We start from the raw sequence: 6884 nt of genomic DNA, 5'->3' as shown, positions 1-6884 counted from the left end.
ATGCTTGACTTCATAAGTCAGGGTTTAGGGATATATAGGGGGTAGATACATGATTTTTCTGGTTTGATATGTCTAGACCTTGTTTATCAACTTAATTGAATGCTTACTATATGACATAACAAGACTACGTGACTTGTGCTCACTGAAGTGTGGGACCTCACGCATGGGAACCACACGTAAGTGATAGACTTGTTGCTCTAATAACTCGGGTGATCATTATACTGTATTAGTACATAGTTTCCTATGGATCCTTCTTAGTCACTCCAAAATGAAGCTCTTTGAAAGGGTTTTTGAAATTTCCATGTTTGAAACCCAAAACAACTTCTCTTCATGCTTGACTTCATAAGACAGAGTTTAGGGTTAGGGGTAGATACATGATTTGTCTGGTTTGAATACGTCTAGACCTTGTTTATCAACTTTAATGCTTACTATATGACATAAGAAGACTATGTGCTTTGGTTTTTCATTTTTCTGATTTTTTTATTTTTGATGCCCATTTGAATCTTGGTCAGATCCTAGGTTTTACCAAGATTTAAACAAGTTTAAAACATGAAAATGAAAAGGGAAGCATTTATCCTTCTTAGTCACTCTAAATGAAGTTTTTGGGAGGTTTTTGAAATTTCCATGTTTGAAACCCAAAACCACTTCTCTTCATGCTTGACTTCATAAGACATAGTTTAGGGTTAGGGGTACATACATGATTTGTATGTTTTGAATATGTCTAGACCTTGTTTATCAACTTGAATGCTTACTATATGACATAAGAAAACTACGTATGTGCTTTGGTTTTTCATTTTTCTGTTTTTTTTTGAATTTTCCGCCCATTTGAATCTCTGACAAATCCTAGGTTTGACCAAGATTTAAACAAGTTTAACACGTGAAAACGAAAAGGTAAGCATGGATCCTTCGTAGTCACTCCAAAATGTACCAATTGATAGATGTGTTAACTTTGCTTCATGGAAAAAATAATGTCATGTAAATGAGTTAACTTGGATTTCCTACCCTTGAATCCATAGGAAACTTTGTTCTAATGCACTATAATAATCAACCGAGTTTTTACACCAACAGGTCTGTCACTTACGTGTGGTGCCCATGCGTGAGGTCCCACACTTCAGTGAGCACAAGTCACGTGCAATAGGTACGCAAACTCCCAGCCATTTTCTTTGTCAAGAGAAGACGCATCAGGATGCGTATTGGAAGTCTCTGGGTCCTTCAGGATCCTTCGGTTGTCCCTCTCACAAAAAAAAACAAATCTCTCTCATTCTCGGCCTCGCTCGACTCGATCGCTCGCTCGCTCGCTCGCACCTCCTGCTCACTGACAAACCCTGCACAACAGTCAACATCATCACCCGAAAAAGGGGAGACACCATAATGCTCTCCCTCCTTCTTCTCTCCTTCCGAGTGATCCCTCTTCCTCCGAGTTTCACTCGACGGGCAAACACATATGTGCTGCATAGTAGAGTAATAATAAAAAGGTACGTAGAAAAATCGACCTACGAATCTATAATTAAATAGGTTAAACTAGGGTTTTGCCCAGTACTACAGATCAAGGTTCAAAAAAATCCAACTACGGGGTTCGAACAACCCCATTTCTAATCAAAGAATTTTTTCGACGTCATCCAAATGGCCTCAAACTATAGCATGGGCAGATCCAGACTATAGCATGGGTGGACCAAGATAATTTAAACAAGTTTAAAACATGAAAATGAAAAGGGAAGCTTGTATCCTTCTTAGTCACTCTAAAATGAAGTTTGGGGAGGTTTTTGAAATTTCCATGCTTGAAACCAAAAACCACTTCTCTTCATGCTTGACTTCATAAGACAAAGTTTAGGGTTAGGGGTAGATACATGATTTTTCTGGTTTGAATATGTCTAGACCTTATTTATCAACTTAATTGAATGCTTAATATATAACATAAGAAGACCTTGTTTTTTTTATTTTGTTTTTTAATTTTTATACGGATTTGAATCTTGGTCAAATCCTAGGTTTCACCAAGATTTGAATAAGTTTAAAACATGAATATGAAAAAGTAAGCATGCATGTATGCTTCATAATTAATCACTTCAAAATGAAGCTCTTGGGAGGGTTTTTGAAATTTCCATGTTTGAAACCAAAAACCACATATCATCATGCTTGACTTCATGAGACAGAGTTTAGGTTAGGGGGTAGATACATGATTTCTCTGGTTTGAATATGTCCAGACCTTGTTTATCAACTTAATTGAATGCTTACAATATAACATAAGAAGACTATGTGCCTTGGTTTTTCATTTTTTGTTTTTTTTAAATTATGCCCATTTGAATCTTTGTCAAATCCTAGGTTTGACCATGATTTAAACAAGTTTAAAACATGAATATGAAAAAGTAAGCATGTATCCTTCGTAGTCACTCCAAAATGAAGCTCGATCTTGAGAGGGTTTTTGAAATTTCCATGTTTGAAACCAAAAAACCACATACTTATCTTCATGCTTGACTTCATAAGACAAAGTTAATTAGGGGTTAGGGGTAGCTTGATACATGATTTTTCTGGTTTGAATATGTCTAGACCTTATTTATCAACTTAATTGAATGCTTACTATATGACATAAGAAGACCTTGGTTTTCATTTTTTATACCCATTTGAATCTTGGTCAAATCATAGGTTTGACCAAGATTTGAACAAGTTTAAAACATGAATATGAAAAAGTAAGCACGTACGTATGCTTCTTAGTCACTCCAAAATGAAGCTCTTGGGAGGGTTTTTGAAATTTCCATGCTTGAAACCAAAAACCACTTCTCTTCATGCATGCTTGACTTCATAAGACAGAGTTTAGGGTTAGGGGGTAGATACATAATTTCCTGGTTTGAATATGTGTAGACCTTGTTTATCAAAATAATTGAATGCTTACTATATAACATAAGAAGACCTTGTTTTTTTTGAATTTTTATACCCATTTGAATCTTGGTCAAATCCTTGGTTCCACCAAGATTTGAATAAGTTAAAAACATGAATATGAAAAAGTAAGCATGTATGCTTCTTAGTCACTTCAAAATGAAGCTCTTGGGAGGGTTTTTGAATTTCCATGTTCGAAACCAAAAACCACATATCTTCATGCTTGACTTCATGAAACAGAGTTTAGGGTTAGGGGTAGATACATGCATGATTTTTCCTGTTTGAATATGTCTAGACCTTGTTTATCAACTTAATTGAATGCCTACTATATAACATAAGAAGACCTTTTTTTTTTTTTGAATTTTTATACCCATTTGAATCTTGGTCAAATCCTAGGTTTCACCAAGATTTGAATAAGTTTAAAACATGACTATGAAAAAGTAACCATGCATGTATGCTTCTTAATTAATCACTTCGAAATGAAGCTCTTGGGAGGGTTTTTGAAATTTCCATGTTTGAAACCAAAAACCACATATCTTCATGCATGCGCTTGACTTCATGAGACAGAGTTTAGGGTTAGGGGTAGATACATGATTTCTCTCGTTTGAATATGTCTAGACCTTGTTTATCAACTTAATTGAATGATGCTTACTATATGACATAAGAAGACTATGTGAATTGATTTTTTTAAAATTTTGCCCATTTGAATCTTGGCCAAATCCTAGGTTTGACCATGATTTAAACAAGTTTAAAACATGAATATGAAAAATTAAGCATGTATCCTTCGTAGTCACTCCAAAATGGAAGCTCTTGAGAGCGTTTTTGAAATTTCCATGATTGAAACCAAAAACCACTTCTCTTCATGCATGCTTGACTTCATAAGACAGAGTTTAGGGTTAGGGGGTAGATACATGATTTTCCTGGTTTGAATATGTGTAGACCTTGTTTATCAAATTAATTGAATGCTTACTATATAACATAAGAAGACCTTGTTTTTTTTTTGAATTTTTATACCCATTTGAATCTTGGTCAAATCCTTGGTTCCACCAAGATTTGAATAAGTTAAAAACATGAATATGAAAAAGTAAGCATGTATGCTTCTTAGTCACTTCAAAATGAAGCTCTTGGGAGGGTTTTTGAATTTCCATGTTCGAAACCAAAAACCACATATCTTCATGCTTGACTTCATGAAACATAGTTTAGGGTTAGGGGTAGATACATGCATGATTTTTCTTATTTGAATATGTCTAGACCTTGTTTATCAACTTAATTGAATGCCTACTATATAACATAAGAAGACCTTGTTTTTTTATTTTATTTTTAAATTTTTATACGGATTTGAATCTTGGTCAAATCCTAGGTTTGACCAAGATTTGAATAAGTTTAAAACATGAATATGAAAAAGTAAGCATGCATGTATGCTTCTTAATTAATCACTTCGAAATGAAGCTCTTGGGAGGGTTTTTGAAATTTCCATGTTTGAAACCAAAAACCACATATCTTCATGCATGCGCTTGACTTCATGAGACAGAATTTAGTGTTAGGGGGTAGATACATGATTTGTCTCGTTTGAATATGTCTAGACCTTGTTTATCAACTTAATTGAATGCTTACTATATGACATAAGAAGACTATATATGTGCCTTGATTTTTCATTTTTTTTTAAATTTTGCCCATTTGAATCTTGGCCAAATCCTAGGTTTGACCATGATTTAAACAAATTTAAAACATGAATATGAAAAATTAAGTATGTATCCTTTGTAGTCACTCCAAAATGAAGCTCTTGAGAGGGGTTTGAAATTTCCATGTTTGAAACCAAAAAACCGCGTACTTCTCTTCATGCTTGACTTCATATATAAGACAGAGTTTGGGGATAGGGGTAGCTTGATACATGAATTTTCTTGTTTGAATATGTCTAGACCTTGTTTATCAACTTAATTGAATGCTTACTAGATGACATAAGATGACTATGTGCATTGGGTTTTCATTTTTTTGAATTTTTATGCCCATTTGAATCTTGGTCAAATCCTAGGTTTGACCATGATTTAATCAAGTTTAAAACATGAATATGAAAAATTAAGCATCTATCCTTCTTAGTCACTCCAATATGTAGCTCTTGGGAGGGTTTTTGAAATTTCCATGCTTGAAAACAAAAAACCACGTACTTCTCTTCATGCTAGACTTCATAAGACAGAGTTTGGGGTTAGGGGTAGCTTGATACATAAATTTTCTGGTTTGAATATGTCTAGACCTTGTTTATCAAATTAATTGAATGCTTACTATATAACATAAGAAGACCTTGTTTTATTTGAATTTTTATACCCATTTGAATCTTGGTCAAATCCTTGGTTCCACCAAGATTTGAATAAGTTAAAAACATGAATATGAAAAAGTAAGCATGTATGCTTCTTAGTCACTTCAAAATGAAGCTATTGGGAGGGTTTTTGAATTTCCATGTTCGAAACTAAAAACCACATATCTTCATGCTTGACTTCATGAAACAGAGTTTAGGGTTAGGGGTAGATACATGCATGATTTTTCTTGTTTGAATATGTCTAGACCTTGTTTATCAACTTAATAGAATGCCTACTATATAACATAAGAAGACCTTTTTTGTTTTTTTTTTAATTTTTATACCCATTTGAATCTTGGTCAAATCCTAGGTTTCACCAAGATTTGAATAAGTTTAAAACATGAATATGAAAAAGTAAGCATGCATGTATGCTTCTTAATTAATCGCTTCGAAATGAAGCTCTTGAGAGGGTTTTTGAAATTTCCATGTTTGAAACCAAAAAAAACCACGTACTTCTCTTCATGCTTGACTTCATAAGACAGAGTTTGGGGATAGGGGTAGCTTGATACATGAATTTTCTGGTTTGAATATGTCTAGACCTTGTTTATCAACTTAATTGAATTCTTTCTAGATAACATAAGATGACTATGTGCATTGGTTTTTCATTTTATTGTTTTTTTTTTGAATTTTTATGCCCATTTGAATCTTGGTCAAATCCTAGGTTTGACCAAGATTTAAACAAGTTTAAAACATGAATATGAAAAATTAAGCATGTATCCTTCGTAGTCACTCCAAAATGAAGCTCGATCTTGAGAGGGTTTTTGAAATTTCCAAGTTTGAAACCAAAAAACCACGTACTTCTCTTCATGCTAGACTTCATAAGACAAAGTTTGGGGTTAGGGGTAGCTTGATACATAAACTTTCTGGTTTGAATATGTCTAGACATTATTTATCAACTTAATTGAATGCTTACTAGATGACATAAGAGTTTTTGAAATTTCCATGCTTGAAAACCAAAAACCACTTCTCTTCATGCATGCTTGACTTCATAAGATAGAGTTTGGGGTTAGGGGGTAGATACATGATTTTCCTTCTAGTTTGAATATGTCTAGACCTTGTTTATCAATTTAATTGAATGCTCACTATATGACATGAGCAGACCTTGGTTTTAATTTTTTTATACCCATTTGATTCTTCGTCAAATCCTAGGTTTGTTGACCAAGATTTGAACAAGTTTAAAACATTAATATGAAAAGGTAAGCATGTATGCTTCTTAATTAGTCACTCCAAAATGAAGCTCTTGGGAGGGTTTTTGAAATTTCCATGATTGAAACCAAAAACCACTTCTCTTCATGCTTGAATTCATAAGTCAGGGTTTAGGGATATATAGGGGGTAGATACATGATTTTTCTGGTTTGAATATGTCTAGAGCTTGTTTTTCAACTTGAATGCTTACTATATGACATACGAAGACTATTTGCTAACGGAGGGAGTAAGCACTCTAGCTGTGAAAAGTACCAAACGATGCATACCAAAATGATTTTTTAGAGGAATACTAGTTCGGATTATATAATTTTATATTAGCAGGCCAAAATCGAACCCCGTAGTTGGATTTTCAGAAATTGATCTGTAGTACTGGGCAAAACCCTAGTTTAGCTTATTTAATAATAGATTCGTAGGTCAATTTTTTTACGTTATTATTATTATTACTAGGCAGCAC

Source organism: Lolium perenne, chromosome 6 (assembly GCF_019359855.2).
Source record: "Lolium perenne isolate Kyuss_39 chromosome 6, Kyuss_2.0, whole genome shotgun sequence".
Classification (NCBI taxonomy): Eukaryota; Viridiplantae; Streptophyta; class Magnoliopsida; order Poales; family Poaceae; genus Lolium; species Lolium perenne.
This window is presented reverse-complemented; position numbering follows the sequence as displayed.